We start from the raw sequence: 18,378 nt of genomic DNA on the forward strand, positions 1-18,378 counted from the left end.
GAAATTAGAAAAATCGAAACAGAAAATTTTTAAATGAACCGATTAGGGAATTCGAGAGAAATAACTCAGCTACAAATGGAAAAAAAATAAGCGCTAGCCAAGCAAGGCAAAGAAGTATCATCTTCTTTCGATAATAATTTGTAATGTCATATTGAATTTTCTAGCATTAGTTGTTCTTGTCAGGCCACAATTATTATTTAGTTTTATCAAGAATTGATAAATATCGAATTCAACATCATGGAAATAGCTGCTTAGAACTACGAACTACGTAGTTTGCATTAATCTTTGACGTTTAGTAATGCTTCTTGAATTCTCATTTCTTTCTACGTGGGCCAGAATATCCACAAGACTTTGAAAATTAATTTAAAAAGAATAAAGCGAAAAAAATCATACGTACGAACAAAAATCACAACACTTTTAGCATTTTCTTCGTTACCATGTGCGTTTGTTTTAGTTTTCAATTCCGCCATTAGACAGTGACTTCAGTGCCCCCTATAGTTCGTTGGAGTTGCGAATACTTTCAAAAGATTATTTTTAAAACCAAGCAAAAAAATATTTTCTGTATTTGCCTAATAGTTTGCATGATGCAAAATATTTTTCATCTGCATTTTAACTGTTTTGATATATTTCCCATTTTTGTAAGAAAAATTCACGAATTAATATTCATGAAAACATTTTAACCATTTATTATACATTAAATTCATATTTTCTTACATTTTTTGCAAAATTTGTAATTTTTAAAGAATTTTATTAATGCTTTTCACAATTTTATCATAATTGTTAAAGTTTCCTATCTTATTACTCATTAATGTATTAACTGAAAAGTTACTAAATATTGAATTTTCATTACTTCGCCTTCCATTATTTCTTATTAACTTTCTGATAATTTTATAAGAACTGAAAAATTAGCATTATCCACTTAAAAATGCGATTTTATATTCCGATACAGGAAAAATTGCCGAAGCTCATCATAGTCATTTCTTTATTAAGCTATGAATACATTTTTTCTCATGCCACTACAACAGCAGCGTTTTTTGTTATTCTATCTTCAGTGGAGTAAGAGCTCTTATACGCGTGCCTCCAGGCTTGTCAACACATTATTTTTCTCTGTTTAATCAGTTGGAGAGACTTCCGTTTAGTTTACCTACGGCGGTGCTCTTATAGATTGCGAAGGATCTTCGCCCTCGTTGTACTTTTTTCATGCAGATTTATGGTGAACTTAGTAGGTATTGGTATCGATCATTAACGGGTAATTTTAAAGGAAGATTTTTAAGTTACTTTCATGCTTAAACTTCATCTCCGGCTTGTTTCTTTTTGTACATCAGATTAGGGTGAGCGGAAAAATACAGCGCCGGCAAAAAAAAAAAAAAAAAAAAAATTACATTTGGCTGACATTGGGGATTTTTCCTTCAGTCAAAAGTACTACTTTTAGTCAATGAAACTGATAGAATAAGCAAAACAAATAACATGGACCAAGAAAATACTTTCATTTTCCCAACAGCTATTTTTTAATTAATTTTTTTAAATGACCAATTTTTCAAACAAGGCGTGGTCTTGATGACGTCACAAATGATGCACTTTGGCGCATCTTTCCACCGTGTTTCCACGTTATGATAATCAAGAAGCGAATCAAATATTGCGTTCTACGCTTGCTATCAACCATATCGTTGCCAATACACGTGAGTAAAGATGCGAATTAAATATTGCGCTCTACGCTTGCTATCAACGACATCGTTGCCAATACACGTGAGTAAAGATGCGAATTAAGTTTTTGCTCTGTGAATGGCATTTCATCATTTGTGATGTCATCGGCAGAAGCGTAAACAATGAAAGCGCGCCGATTTTAATAAGAAGTATTTTTTTTAAATATTAAACTGAAACAAATTGTATAAAAAAAGAGGTCAGATCCTATGTCTTTAAGCATGCTCATTCAGAATTTCTTTTTTCTTTTTCTTTTTTTTTTTTTTAATTTTGGAAACGACCCCATTATAAACTTTACATGGAAACTTCTTTTCATGATTTTACTTGGCATGCTCCCTAGAAATTTAGCCAAATAGTAAACATTCGGCCAAATCACTAGAGAGCATGCCAAGTAAAATCATGAAAAGAAGTTTCCATGCAAAGTTTTTAATTGCCAACCAAATGCAAAGAATTTTTTGCCGGCACTGTATAAACTATGTACAATGTATTTTTATATTTTGTGAAAGTATCTCTTATACCCATGGAGATATAAGCATTTCTTTCAAAAATATAAATTTTATTTGAAGGTTTTCGGCTCATAAGCAAAGTTTTCATACAAACGTTACCAAACTTTCAGAGTATTTGACCGCATACACCTGACACCCTCAGAGACCACCCGCACCTACCAATTACTTGGTTTATCGGTTTTAAATGCTCAGATAAATCTGAGCAAGTGGGTCTCTGAGGAACTTTATTTAATTACATAAAAATACAGGAAAATACATTGTTATGTTACAATTTTGATTTGCTTTTGACAAAATTTTGGTAACTTTGTCAACCGTTTTGGTAATTTTTTTGACCGCATACAAACATATTAATAAAATTTGAAGTTAATACATTGAAAATTTGTTGAAATGTGAACGTTTAAAACAATTGAATTTTCACTGCGCATGCGCGAAAGATAGCATTTTATAACTTCCATAATCCAATAGATAATGTAACTCGTAAAAAAAAGTTCCAGGTCGATATCTTTGAAATTAAACGTGCTGATGTGTGCATCACATGACTTCCTTTTACTCCAATTTAATGTCATTTCCCCATTATTGGCAGTTTTAATGTGATTCAATAGTTTACTCTCTAAATATCACCAACAGTGGCCAAATCGAAACCAGATTTTAAAAAAATAAATAAATAAAATTAAAAGAATCGCCAAATTTGTCGCCAAGTTGGCGACAAAACTTGGCGACCAAAAGACTGGCGATATATCGCCAAGTGACCGCCAAATTATAACACCACTTGAGTTTACATCGAAATTAACAATGATTTCCCCCCCAAAAAGGGGCGAAAGACCCCCTTTGGAGCATCCAAATGCAAGCAAAAAGAAAGGTGCACAACTAGACACCACTAGGAGTCTACGTACCAAATTTCAACTTTCTAGGATATTCCGTTCTTGAGTTATGCGACATACGCACATACATACGTACATACAGAGGTCACGAGAAAACTTCTTGTAATTAACTCGGATATCGTCAAAAGGGATATTTCGGGTGTCTGTACGTTCCTAGGCATATATCCACGTGTGGTCGGGTTGGAAAAATAAACTCAACATTCATTCGTGGATGAGCAAAATGGAAATGAAGGCCGATTTTTGAGTGAAATTTTTTTCACGAATACAATACTTCCTTTCTTGTAAAAGGAAGTAAAAAGTTTTCAGCGGTCTAATGAGCCGAATTTCAATAATTCTTGGATAGGCGACTTCTTTGCTGGCACTGTAGATATTTTAGAGGAGAGACTTCTAATAGCAAGAAAAAGCTGTGCTTTGAATTCCGTAATCTGGGAGAAACATTTAAGGATATTTATATTTTTATCTTTACGTCGTGTATGATCTTCGAGGTTTGAAACAATGGCAAAGAAAAGTAGCATATTGTAACCATCACTAAACTTTCCTCTATCTATATTAGCACGAATTCTTGAATCTAACAAACTGCTAAAATGTAATCGCTACTTCAAAATTCTGCTGTCCACAAGAGTGGTAAGATTTCGAAAGCTGGGAGATTGGTGATCTTAATTCATTGCCGTTATTTTAGTTTTTTTTTTTTTTTTTTTGGTACTAGTACTTGCCCGAGGAATGTTTTCCCTTTGCGTACGTAAACAGGCTGTTATCCTATTACTTCAATTTTAAAAGTAAATCAGCGATGCCGCAAAGTACAGCAATTTATAGAAATTAAACACTTTTATTTCATTTAATTTGTGGATAATGAAGGAAGCTTTTTCAGTAACGAAAATTTAGCGCGAGATCAGAGATATCTTCTATTTATGAGCAAATTTGATGCTTATAAGTCATAAAATTCAATAGTAAAAGAACCATCTATTAGAGTTGGCGCAGGTTAATGAGATTTTTAGAGAATCAAGATAGCTCTTGTTATAGTTCCTTTTAGGAAACCTATGCTCGCAGGAACATGTAATGGATCATTCAGCCATTATAATACCGGACTTTACTATTCTAATTGCTACATTTACTATATACATAATCTTCTTTACTAATAATAAAGCTGAAAATCTGTCAGGATCTCTGTGACGCGCATAGCGCACAGACCGTTCGGCGGATTTTCATGAAATTTGGCACAAAGTTAGTTTGTAGCATGAGGGTGTGCACCTCGAATCGATTTTTCGAAAATTCGATGTGGTTCTTTTTCTATTCCAGTTTTAAGAACAAAATTTTCATAAGATGAACGAGAAAAAAACGAAATTATCATTACGTGAAACCATAACCAAGCCAATTGGCGAGAAAATTCACCATACATTATATGTAAATATTAGTGATGTGCCGGATCGTTAAAAAGTAGATCCGCGGATACGGATCATTTGTGTCAAGATCCGCGGATACGGATACGGATCTTAAAATTTTTTTTATTCAATTCAACTATCCAAGTTTAAAATTTGTTACGGAAGGTATTCCCGTCAGAATAATGGCAGTTTTTCAAAAAATGTCAACTACGGCAAAGATATAATCAAGACTATGATTTCCCTTTAAAGAAATCTTCGTTAAAATTGAGGGAGAGTTGGAGGGAATGGGTCAGCGCTGCATTAATGCTTAGATGGAATGTGAAAAATTATTTCTAGCTTACTCGGTAGATGTAGGATACAGGAGCAAGAGTGTAAAGTTGCTACTGGACAGACTAGAAATATTTTTTCCCGTTTTATTTCAGCATAAATGCAGCGCTGACCCATTCCACCGAACTTCTCCGACCGACGAAATACAGAGCCGGGAACACCTTTTCAAACAGTAAATAGAGAATTTATTCTCACTTTTTTTTTAAAGGATGCCGAGAAAAACAAAAATAAAGAATAACAGAAACCCCAAATCAATAATAAAAACTAATATTAAATTAAAAATTAAAAAAACAAAACGTGTCCCAGAGAGCCAACCTCATATTAAGATGAATTTCGCGGGTCAGAACACACATTTGTTAACAAATATGAACTGACAGCAGGTAAAAATTTTAAATCATTGAGCTTTTTATCCTTACCTTCCGACTATGAAATCGCTACCAATCACGCGTATAAAGGCTTAGAATTGCATTTAAAATTTACTTAACAAGATTATAGCTCCTACTGTATATAAGTTGAAAGTTCCAAATAAATATCAAACGCAGAAAACTTCGTTCTTTCAATTATTCATTTCGTTAAATTATTCAGTTCGTTGTTCGTTATTCATTTTTAACGTACGGGTAAATTTTTACTACCATAATTGTGAAAAACGTTAAATCGGTTTTTAATTAATATCTCCGGTAATTAAAGTTCTACAAAAACGAGGCCAAGCTAAGAACACTTTCGATCAAGTCACCTTATGAACGAAAAATGAACTATCAAAATCGGTTCATCTGTTTAGGAGCTACGGTGCCACAAAAAGACACACTGATACACACTTTTAAAACTTATTTCCCCTTCCTTTTTGCAAAGGGGGTACAAATTGGCCTCGGAAATGATACCTTATAATTTAAATAGCGAAAACAACCTAATTGAAACGGAATGTAATAGTCTTTTATTCAAATATTTAAAAATTTTTAGAATAAAAAAGATCCGTTTAAGATCCGACAAAAAAGTAACGGATCCGGATCCGGATACAGAGCTTTATTTTCCCTCGGATATCCGCGGATACGGATACGGATATCCCGAACATCACTAGTAAATATACAGGTGAACCAAAAGACCTTTTAATTTTCTATTACGGGCAAAGCCGTGCGGGTACCACTAGTACTACGTATATACAAGACAGAGTGTGTTGCCAATGCGCATATCTCCGGAGTTCGTTCCGATCTGCTCTGTCCCGAGAGGATGTTTTTCCCCCAGTGACGTCAGTGGCTTCCGACGTCACTACGATTACGATAGCGGAGTTCAATTAGTTCGATACACCACAGCTCTAGTGGAGTAAGGTGAGCTTGATCGATCCCTTGTGGGCTGTAGGACCATGAAAATGAGTTATAAAAAAAGTGGTTATTAAATCTCTCGCGCATAGTAAGCAAGCTACAATTTATTGTTCGGGTCATGTAAATTAGCTAATTTATGGATTTTTATAGCTCGGTATTCGTGGAATATTGCGATCAGATTAAACGTTATTCAGCAAAAATGAAGAGCAGTCAATTTCTCAGAAGATTAGTGCATAAGCTTTGGTCTAGTGGAGAGCTAAATTGTGAATTTTTAATAGTTTTCAAAATACTTGTAAGATTTGAAAGGAAAAACATGAGACGCATGCAAGGACGAATACAAGGGAGAGGCGATGGGAGCAATCGCCCCTCCTTTGAGGGACCCCGCACCGGCAAATTTTCCGAATTGAAGTCTTAAAACGCCAATGTAGGCCGGGGTTCGAATTCGAATCTCCTTCTCGGAAATTTTTCAGAGTTGAAGTTTCAAAGATACAATATCAGACGATTTTTGGCGATGTTAAGAAAAAGGTGTATGGAGATTTCCCCCTGTAGATGAAAATGTTGTGCCCCCCCCCCTCCACAAGCATGTTTTAATTAAATACGTAGGTAAATTAAAAAAACAACCCCACCTCCTTTTAAAATTTCTTTATCCGTCCTTGGACGCATATGAAACATTGCTTGAGAGGTGTAAAGAGTTGCTATCTAAGTATACACTTTTACATCACACATCACTTTATATTATTTGTGATGTAGTAAAATTGTTAGTTTATAAATGCATCAATTAATCTGTTGCATGCCCAGCACATTCTTCTTTTTAACTCTTCCTAGTATTTTCAGAGGTATAAAAAATTCACGATCAGAAATTTTCTAAACAATCTGTGAGAAGTTCAGAGTTTTTATGTTCCAGTCAACATGAGGCCCAGGGAAATTATTTCAAACTAAAAGTCCGCTTTATAAACGAAGTAAATGAAAAAAATCTATTATTTCAATAACTATTTCGATTTACTTTTACATAAAAATAAGCTAAAATCCCAGAATGCTCACACAAAAGACAAAGAAGAAAGTTTAATGGTGGCTACAGCATAAAAGTTTTATTTTTCGGCGAAATACCTTAAAACGAACAAAGTTCAATTTTCTCTCTCTCCCCCCCCCCCCCCCCTTTGGAGTGTTTTGTTTACCTATGAAGTTTTAAAAGTTTAACTTCCAACACAAACATAACACACGAAAACTTCTGCTACTGAAAGAGCATGATAATATTCTTCTGTAATTTAACCCTGCTAAGTAAGGATCAGTACTGCATTTTATGTTTACTTCTATATTTGAGAAATGAAAAGAAACATCTCTATCTAATCGCCCATAAAACTTGGGTAAAAAGCAGAAAAGGATCGCATGTACGTAAAGAGCAATAGTTTCTTTTCACATGGCAAAGAAAAATTCTTTCATCTATTTCCAGGGAGGAGCGCTCCAATTTATTCCTCACATCAATAAGTAGCCATTACTGGATTGACGTCACCTGGAATGTTTCCAAAAAGCTTTCAGTTTTTCTTTATATTCAGCTTTGGGTTTTTCTTTCTTCGATTAGAGTAGTTATGCACGAATTTATGGAAATTCAGCCGCATTTAAATTTTAAAACTATTTCGGCAGAAATCATGATAAATTATCTGTTTGTAAGTATCTGCAAGAAAGGAAATCACATGCTATCTTTTAAGGCATAAGGGCCATTTCGCGGTATTTTGGACAAATGTAGAATCTGTAACACGACACTTTTCTTTTGCCATAACAATTTAATTTTCTGTTTGATTAGCACATTATTTTAATTTGAGATTGTGCGTCGGCAGGACAAACTCGAAATAAAATAATGTGCTAATCAAACAGTAAATTAAATTAGTTGTGGCACAAAAATTCATGTTACGGACTCAACATTAATGTCAAAAATCCTGTGAAATGACACATAACTAAAAACTGAATTTTATTATTTAAGTAATTGAATTTTTTTAATTGAATAACGATTATAATGAAAATACTGCAACGGTGGCTAGACATCTTTTTGCAATCTTTATCTGTTCTGCATGAAACAAATATGACAGCTAGTCATAACATACGATATTTGTCTGAATTATTTATAAATTTTTACTGATACAGCTCATATTCAAATATTAGAATAATGACAATTTTTTTGCTCAAATTGAGAATATCGCTTCTTTTAACTCAAATATGCAAACAAAAATTTTATCAAAAGTTTATTGTTGATTAAACTTGTTTATTATCTTCAAATTAATATCATATACACTGCTCGACATTGAAAATACAACACCAAGAAGGAGTGGTCAGAAAGTGATGAAATTTGAAAAAAAAAAGACAGAGACAGCAAGGAATAATAAATGATCTTAATTTCAAAATGATAGGCAGAATACAAAGTGAGAACGACGTCGACTCAGTAGGATGTAGGACCATCGCGGACAGCGATACACGAAGAAACACGTCTAGGCATAGAGTCAATAAGGGTGCGGATGGTGTCCAGAGGGATGGCTCTCCATTCTCTTTCAACCATTTGCCACAGTTCGTCTTCTGAACGAGGCAGGGACAGAGTCTGCAAACGGCGTCCAATCACATCCCACACATGTTCGATTGGTGACAGGTCAGGAGAGTATGGTGGCCAGGGAAGCATCTATGTTCCTTGGCGAGCATGTTGGCAGATGCAAGCACTGTGTGGTCGGGCGTTATTGAAAAATTGCATTAGGTAGCCCTTGAAGGTAAGAGTTTGCCACCGGCCGCAGCACATTATCCAAGTATCGTTGGGTCGTCATAATGCCCTGAATACGAACTAGAGGTGATATGGAATTGTACGCAATTGCGCCCCAAACCATTATGCCACGTTGTCGTGCGGTAGGACGTTCCACAGTTACTGCCGGATTAGATCTGTCTCCACGTCGAAGCCACACACGTATGCGGCGACAATCACCGGATAAACAGAAGCGGGACTCATCTGAGAACTCGACATTTCGCCATTCTGTCATCCACGTCGCTCTAGTCCGGCACCATACTAAACTTTGCTGTCTATGTTGTGGGGGTCAATGGCAATCTTCTTAGCGGACGCCGTGATTGCAGACCACGTGCAACCAAACGACGGGAAATGGTTCTGGTTGACACGGGAACATTCAGGGTATCTTGTACCGGCTGCAGAATCGAGGAACAAGTGATTTGTGGGTCTGCTTACAGCTTGTCGGTGGATGCGTCGATCCACGCGTTCTGACGTCACTCTGGCTGCCCCTGCACCCCTCAATCTTGCCACATTTCGTTGTTCCAACCATCTTCGGCACAGCCGATGCACCGTGCTCGCATGTGGGTATCAGCTGCGATTTGACGTACGGACCAACCTCCCCTTCTCAGCCCAATCACCATACCCCTCGTAAAATCGTGTGCCTGCTGGAAGTGCCTTCGTTGACGGCGGCCTGGCATTCTCTCGTGTTACACGTATCCTCCAAGACAAAAACAAAATTTCTTCGATAATTCTCCAGTCAGAAATAACGACACGAATATTGCCCATTCTGCAAGTTCCTTCCCTTATATCTTACGTCACGTGCGTCGGAGAGCTGCGCAATTCACATCATTTACATAACCCAGTGATGTACGTCTAATCTAAAATTTGCATAAATTTCTGAACACTCCTTCTTGGTGTTGCATTTTCAATGTCGAGCAGTGTATATTTAAAAGAGATTTATCAAAAAAAAAAATATTTTGAAAAGTCAAAACATTGGAATGTTTAATCAAGTGGTTCCAAATAGTATTAGAATACGAAATGCGTCGCCCGGCTTTGCACAGTCTACTTCGAAAATAAAAGTTATGTCAAGTGAAGCGTGTTTGACGATTTGGCTAAAATATATTTTTTTAAACTAAAATTTCCCGTCCAAATAACGATTCGTAAATTTCGTTAATAGTCTATGGGCCAAGCATAAATATCGTTCAAGTTCGATTACCAATCTTAGGGACTAAGAAAACTTGCTTGAAATCTATTATTATTGATAAACTCAATAAAATGCTATGTCCCACACAGAAACTGTCTCATTAAGTTTTAATTAGTATTTTAAATAGGGAACTATATTCTGCGGCCTGTTAGCATTTCTACGGAAAATATTGTCTCTATGCGGTGCTACTATACGAAATTTTTGTAATAATTAAATAAATATCGAAAAATTAATAATTCGAAAGTAGGACGTGAAATGTGAAAAATGTGTGTCTGTCGGTCGGTCTATCTTCTCCTTCCGAGTTGGTCGATCTGTCTGTTTGTCTGGTCGGTCTCTGCCCCTCCCCCCTCCCCACCCAATTACTTTTAAGGGAACTGCCCGATTCGAACAAACTTTTTTTTTGTTCGAAAGATCTTTTGAGCACACCTCATACCTCATTCGCACATTTTACATTTTGATTTGAACAGCTTTTAGTTCAATTTTCCATAAATTTAAGTTTGAATCTCGCGTAACGAAATCAAAACCTCTCATTGCTGAAAGACAAAAGCGTTTTAAATTGGATTGGGGTAAATCAAGACGTTTATGGAGCGATTGGAAAAGAATGTTACTTAGTGATGAAAGTATGTTTTGTAATTTACATTGTAATCAATGTACTCAAGTCGGGAAAATGCAAAAAAAAAAAAATCATTTGAAAAAGAATGTCTTAAACGTTTGATAAAATTTGCTGATAGTGTTATGGTTTGAGGTTGTATGAGCGCAGAAAGTTCTGGAAAGTTATGCATCGTCTACGAAAAGGTTAATTCTCAGATATACTAAGCAATATTGGAATATTACATGCGTCCATCATCAGGAGATTTATTTGAAGACAATTCCATCTTTCAACAAGATTTAGCGTCACCGTTTACCTCGGTGTCAACTAGGAATTGGTCCTGTCAAAGCGACATTGCTCACCAAACTCACGAGACATTAATCCCATCGTATACTTACGAGATATAAGGAGAGAAAAAATCCGAAAAGGTTTTGGAAAGTTATGCATCGTTTACGAAAAGGTTAACTCTCAGATATACTAAGCAATATTGGAATATTACATGCTTCCATCATCAGGAGATTTATTTTTGAAGACGATTCCATGTATTTTATGTATGCTTCCGAGATATAAGGAGAGGAAAAATCCGAGAAAAATCTTTATCAAGTAAAACTGAGTTAGTAGCAAGTATAACGTCTACTGGGTGTCCTGAAAAATACTGACTGTTTTCAAAAATTTATAACAGGAAAAAGGTGAATGATGAAAAAAATAGTTTTTGCAGAAAATTCATGTGGTGGGTCGTAAATTTTTCCCCCACGAGTTCCAAATTTTAGTTGAAAATTTTTCCAATAGATGGCGCTGCAGATAGTAAGCCCGTAAATAAAAAAAATATATATATATAGAAAATTACATCATAATTTTTCTAAAATAATGAACAAAAGAACAAAACAATATTTTCAATCATCGGCTGTAATCCCGTGTCGCAATCAGAGGAAAACTCGGTGGATTTCAATTCTTCTTTTTTGACTTACCGGTTTACTATGTGCAGCGCCATCAATTGAAACATTTTTGAACTAAAATTTGGAACTCTGAAGGAAAAAATTTATGGCCCACTATATGAATTTTCTGCAAGAATTTGTTTTTTATCATTAACCGTTCTCCTGTTATAAATTTCTGAAAACAGTCAGTCTTTTTCAGGACAGCCTGCATTTTGGGCTAATAGTGATCGAAATGTTTGTAAAAACAAGAATTCTTGAAAATCATTAAAATAAAAACAATATTCCCTAAAAAATATTCACTATAATAATGACGTCAGATCCGAAAAATTCGCATCAGAATCAGGTAAGAAAAAAATTTGAAGTTAGTAGGTAATGAAAGTGAAAAAAAAAAGAAAGAAATATAAAAATTAGTTTGAATTTTGGCATCTGGAATTACAATTATGTTTTTCGCAGTAACGTGTGTGTTTGTGTCTGTGTGCAGGCATGAGTGTGTGAATATGTGTTTTTCAATTTTTTTTTTTTTTTTTTTTTTTTTTTTTTTTTTTTTTTTTTTTTTTTTTTTACAGCATGTTCCATTGCGCAAGTCATACCACATGCATCTACAATCAATTACATTCAGCTAAAGATGCATAGAGAACAACACGTAAATCAGGTGTCCTAACAGCGACAGACAAAGATAAAAAACAGGTAGCAAATTCAAAGACAACGAAAAGGAATACTGTGAATAAATTCAAGGAACTGCGCAATGTACTCAGATGCAAGCAAATTTTCCAGTTCTGGAGGCCACGTTAGTCCACTTGTTATAACTTGTTTATAAAGTTCATATCGAAGAAAGTCAAACTGAGGACAGAAGAATAAAAAAAAGAAAATTAATTTGAATTTTTGTCATCTTGAATTCAAATTATGTTTTTCGCAATCACGAGCGTGTGTGTTTATATAGGCGCATGTGTGTGGGTGCGTGGGTGCGTAAGTGTATGTATGCATGTGTGTGAGTGAGTGTTGTGTACGTGCGTGTGCGTGTAGGTGTTCGTGTGTGTGTGTGTGTGTGTGTGTGTGTAGGCGTTCGTGTGTGTGTGTAGGCGTTCGTGTGTTCGTGTGTGTGTGTAGGCGTTCGTGTGTGTGTGTGTGTAGGCGTTCGTGTGTGTGTGTGGGTGCGTAAGTGTATGTATGCATGTGTGTGAGTGAGTGTTGTGTACGTGCGTGTGCGTGTAGGTGTTCGTGTGTGTGTGTGTAGGCGTTCGTGTGTGTGTCTGTGTAGGCGTTCGTGTGTGTGTGTAGGCGTTCGTGTGTTCGTGTGTGTGTGTGTAGGCGTTCGTGTGTGTGTTGTGTGTAGGCGTTCGTGTGTGTGGGACATGGAGGCCACCGCCCAGCAAAAGTGGATTTCGGGGGACAGTGGTCAGGACCAGCCGCGCCGCCGCCGGTGGACGGTGGTGCTGCAGGTCTGGTCCAAGCTGAAAAAGGCACGGACGCCAAAAACGGTCAAGTGAGAACATTAAGCAATCGTGATTGCTCAAAACATGATCAAGAGTCTGAAGTTCATTCAGGTCGCAAGAGCACAGAGGGGAGGTCGCATAATTGAATCTGAATAAATATTCTCTTGTTCTGCAGTGTCCAGATAGAATTTGGGTGAGTATAAGTGAGGGATTTAAGTTTTGGTCTAATCTCTCATGAATAGATGGAAAACATCTTTTAGTTATTTTCCCATTTTGAGTAAAAAGCCAGTCTTTTTGACACAAGTCGACAATTTTTTCGTGTATCGGTTTTGAAACGAAACTCTTTGGAGCATTTGTATAACTAATTAGAAGTTCTGATTGAGCCGCTAACTTGGCAAGCTCGTCTGCTTTTTCATTCCCACGATTTCCTGCGTGACCCCTGATCCACTGAATGCCTATATTAAAATTTTCCTCATGTAAACTTAAAAGTACATGACGAATTTTTTCAATTGCCTCCGAGTGGCATTTTTTATTCTGAGGGTTAAATATTAGAATTTGACTGTCAGTATAAATATTAAAGTTCCTATATAAAAAATTATCAGAAGAAGAAATCCAATTTAAAGACTGTAGGATAGCAAAAGCCTCTTCTTGATTATTACAACAATTAGAATGTAATTTAAATTGCTTGTTTTTAATTTCGGTATTACCATGGTAAATCACAAAAGCACAACCTGTGCTATTATTTATTTTGCTACCATTTGTGTGAGTCTGCGTGTGTGTATGTGTAGGCGTGTGTGTTTGTGTCTGTGTGTGTGCAGGCATGAGAGTGTGTGTGCGTGTGTGTGTGCATGTGCGTGTATGTGTGCGTGCGCTTATGTGTGTGCGTGCGCGCATGTGTGTATGCGTGTGTGTTTAGGATATGGACGCAACCTGGAGACGGTTTTCGCTAGAGGAGCAGCGTCGGGAGGGGCCGGTCGACGGTGGACTCCAGAGAAAATTTTCATGTAATATTATAACTATTTTCGTCTTAAATAATGATTTCAACACCTTCGTTGACATAATTTACTTCATATAAAAAATGATTAAAATAATTTTTGGAAACGTATCTACTATATCCAACGTGGGCCAATTTAATACATAAATGAATATGCTTTCATGCTCACATTTGCCAACATTTGAATTGCGTGAAAGCCTGAGCAGACGAAGGGGGAGAATTTTAATGTAATTTATCTTTCACATTGTGGCTTTAATAAGCTATTTTTATTCACGCAAACGTGGCAAAAATCAGAGCCCGACCTCCCCCCCCCCCCCCCCCCCCCCCTTGGAGCGATTGACGCCAAACTTGAATCAGCTCCTGTTTCCGTTCAAGTTCACATTTATTAAAAATCTCATCCAAAAAGTAGGATTACTTCTTGAGATATAACAATCGCAATGAACATGAAAGAACGTTTGATTGCATCTCTCTCCTTTGAGCTATTAGTCCTAACATAAAATCAACTGCTGCACCCTTTAAACTCTACTAATCAGGGCCGTATACAAGGGGGGGGGGTCTTTGGTTTCACCCCCCCCCCCCCCCTTCTTCTCCATTGAAAAGTTCGGTTTGACATTTAAATGTTCGTTTATATTTAAAACTTTCCAAAAAAAAAAAAATTGTTCCAAAACTCAAATGTCTTTTATATGTATATTAATTGCATAAAACGCTTTCATAATAGATGACCCGACGACTTGAACCATTATCACAAATAGCGCAAAGCTCCGCCTGAAAGTTTTAAAACCCTCCCCGAAATTATTTTCTAGTTACGGCCTTGCAACCTATGGAACAAGTTTTGCTTGATTCCGTTCAATGCTTTACAAGAAAAACGCTCGATTGCTCCATTCCCCTTTGACATATTGACGCCAAATATGAATCAGCTACTGTACATTCTAGAAAGTCTTTCTATGGACCAATTTTTGTTTGCTTCCGCCCGTTCCTTTTTGAGATATAGCAGTCAAGCATAACAGAGAAAACGTTCGAATGATCCACCTCCAACCCCTTTTGAGAAATTGGAGGTAAAAACTAATGGGGACATTAAGGGACGTATGTAAAGACTAAATTTCTCTATTTAATGCAGTAGTTTTTGCGCTAGAGAGGGCCACATAAAATCGGTCACACACATACAGACAGACAATATCCAAAAATGGTCAAATAGACTCGGCACACCTCAAAACGTGCAAATCTGAAGAAATTCGAAAATTTTCACGAATTCAATACTAGACTACTTATAGAAGAAAGTAAAAAAGACAGGTTTTCATATCAGCATTTGAAAATTAAAACCCTTGTATCAATTTAACCCTGTATCAACTGCACCAGGTCCATATTTGTAGAATTTCAAATGCTTCTTCTGTTTCAAGAAAAGTACCTCCGCATTTACAATATGATTTCAAACGATGAAGCAAAAGTAATCCGAAACGCAGTTGATCTTGTTTATTATTCTACTAGCTGTACCCGCACGACTTTGCCCATAGTAGAACATTAATAGGTCATTTGGTTCGCCTGTATATTTACAAATAATGGATGATGAATTTCTCGCCAATTGGCTATGTTCATTTGCTCGCTCATGTTGCGGTTCCACTTTATGATAATTTCGTAATGTACTCTTCCACGTTATGATAATTTGCTGGGTGAAATGTTCTTAAAATTGTAATAGAAAAAGAACAAAATCGAGTTTTCGAAAAATCGCTTCGAGGTGCACACCCCCATGCTACAAAGTAATTTTGTGCTAAATTTCAAGAAAATCGGCCGAACGATCTAGGCGCTATGCGCGTCACAAAGATCCGGACAGAAATCCAGACAGAGAGACTTTCAGCTTTATTATTAGTAAACTAGTGGCACCCGTACGGCTTTGCCCGTAGTAGAAAATTAAAAGGTCATTTGGTTTGCCTGTATATTTACAAATATAGGATGATGAATTTCTCGCCAATTGGCTACGTTCATTCGCTCTCCCATTCCACGTCATGATAATTTCTTAATTTACTCGTCCATCTCAGAATAATTTTGCTCCAGAAATTGTTCTTAAAATTGGAATAGAAAAAGAACCACATCGAATTTTCGAAAAATCGCTTCCAGGTGCACACCCCCATGCTACAAACTAACTTTGTGCCAAATATCATGAAAATCGGCCGAACGGTCTAGGCGCTATGCGCGTCACAGAGATCCTGACAGACAGAGAGACTTTCAGCTTTATTATTAGTAAATAATAAAAAGATTATTCCAGCGCTATTTATTTAGCGAAAATGCTTTTGATGTCCCCCAGGTACAAAAGGAAGGGTCATTTTCTGGCACTTTGCCGACAAACTAATTCATTCCATTTTCTCTGAATGACGGTCGGAACAAGAGTGGTCGGTTATTCACCTTTTCCGCTTCGAATGAGGACAGAAAAAGATATTTATAGCTCATGTTTGCATACAAGCATAACCAACTGTTTTACTATAATGAGAAATAGAGAACAAGCGTTCCATTTTCCATTAGTAGGCGAAGATGCGTAATAAATCTGTTCGTAATGAAGTGATTCTCCTCGTTGCATCCGAATTAGCTTTTTAATATTTTATCACCAAGTGCTTTAATTCCTGGACTTTGTCCATTCCTGGAAATAACTATCAAAAGGCCATACGAATGTCTTTGGCTCATCTTAGTAGGGGAATGTGGGGCAAAGTGAAATAGCTGAGGAAAGTGAAATGGTGTAATATTTACTCTGATTTTAGTGCCACTTACCTAGTAATAGTTTAACTATGTAGTCTTCTTTATCACTAATAATAAAGCTGGAAGTCTGTCCGGATCTCTGTCTGTCAGGATCTCTGTGACGCGCATAGCGCCTAGACCGTTCGGCCGTTTCTCATGAAATTTGGCACAGAATTAGTTTGCAGCATGGGGGTGTGCACCTCGAAGCGATTTTTCGAAAATTCGATGTAGTTCTTTTTCCTATTCCAATTTTAAGAACAAAATTATCATAAGATGGACGAGTAAATTACGAAATTATCATAACGTCGAACCGTAATATGGGCACAAGCCAATTGGCGAGATACGAAATCATCATAACGTGGAACCGTAACATGGGTACAAGCCAATTGGCGAGAAAATTCACCATACATTATTTGTAAATATACAGGCGAACCAAAAGACCTTTTAATTTTTCTATTACGGGCAAAGCCGTGCGGGTACCACTAGTTACTAATAATAAAGCTGAAAGTCTGTCTGGATATCGGGATCTCTGTCTGTCTGGATCTCTGTGACGCGCATAGTGCCTAGATCGTTCTGCCGATTTTCATGAAATTTGGCACAAAATTAGTTTGTAGCATGAAAGTGTGCACCTCGAAGCGATTTTTCGAAAATTCGATTTTGTTCTTTTTCTATACCGATTTTAAGAAAATTTTCCCGAGCAAAATTATCGTAAGATAGACGAATAAATTACCAGGTTATCATAACGTGGAACCGTAACATGAGCAAGCCAATTGGAGAGAAATACACGATACATTATTTGTAAATATACAGTAAAACCTGTCTACAACGATGCTGTTGGGACCTAGAAAACGTATTGTTATTGACAGGTTACCGTTACAGACACTTTGATTACTTATGCTGACATTTTGCTTGGGATCACGGAAAATATCGTTACAGACAGGTTTATTGTTTTAGACAGCATTGTTATGCACAAGTTTCGCTATATACAGGCAAACCAAAAGACCTTTTAATTTTCTACTACGGGCAAAGCCGTGCGGATACCACTAGTAACATATAAAGTCTATTCCAGTCAAGAAAGTATTATCTCTGAAAATCGAAATATATGATAATACAAGCAATTTTCAGATATTACTACTCTAATTGTAATATTTTGTTGTAAGTCAAACATTATTTTGATATTCTCAAATGATAAAATTCTTGTTATAACCATTTTAAATGTTAATTGGGACATTCTAATAGTCGGTGCCGTATTTATTTAGTTAATATTCAGCTTATTTGTATTTTTAATATTTTTCACAATTAGTCAAGTTAATGCGTGGCGAAGTGTATGGGGCAAAATGAACTAGTTCATTTCGTTTATTCATTCAATTATTTAGTAAATCATTTACGCATTAATTTATTAACTTATTTATTTACATTCCTTCATTTCACTATTACTTTCACGTATTTTTCATTCATTCACTATTTTATTCACTTACTTATTTTTCCTCATTAATTAATAAATTAATTTATTTATTAGTTTATAGTTTCATTTTCTCTTCATTTATTGATTATCCTTTTATTTACTCATTATTTTGTTGAAAAATATTTTTCCTAATCGAATAGAAAATAATTCATTTAAAAAATATTTC

Source organism: Uloborus diversus, chromosome 6 (genome assembly GCF_026930045.1).
Source record: "Uloborus diversus isolate 005 chromosome 6, Udiv.v.3.1, whole genome shotgun sequence".
Classification (NCBI taxonomy): Eukaryota; Metazoa; Arthropoda; class Arachnida; order Araneae; family Uloboridae; genus Uloborus; species Uloborus diversus.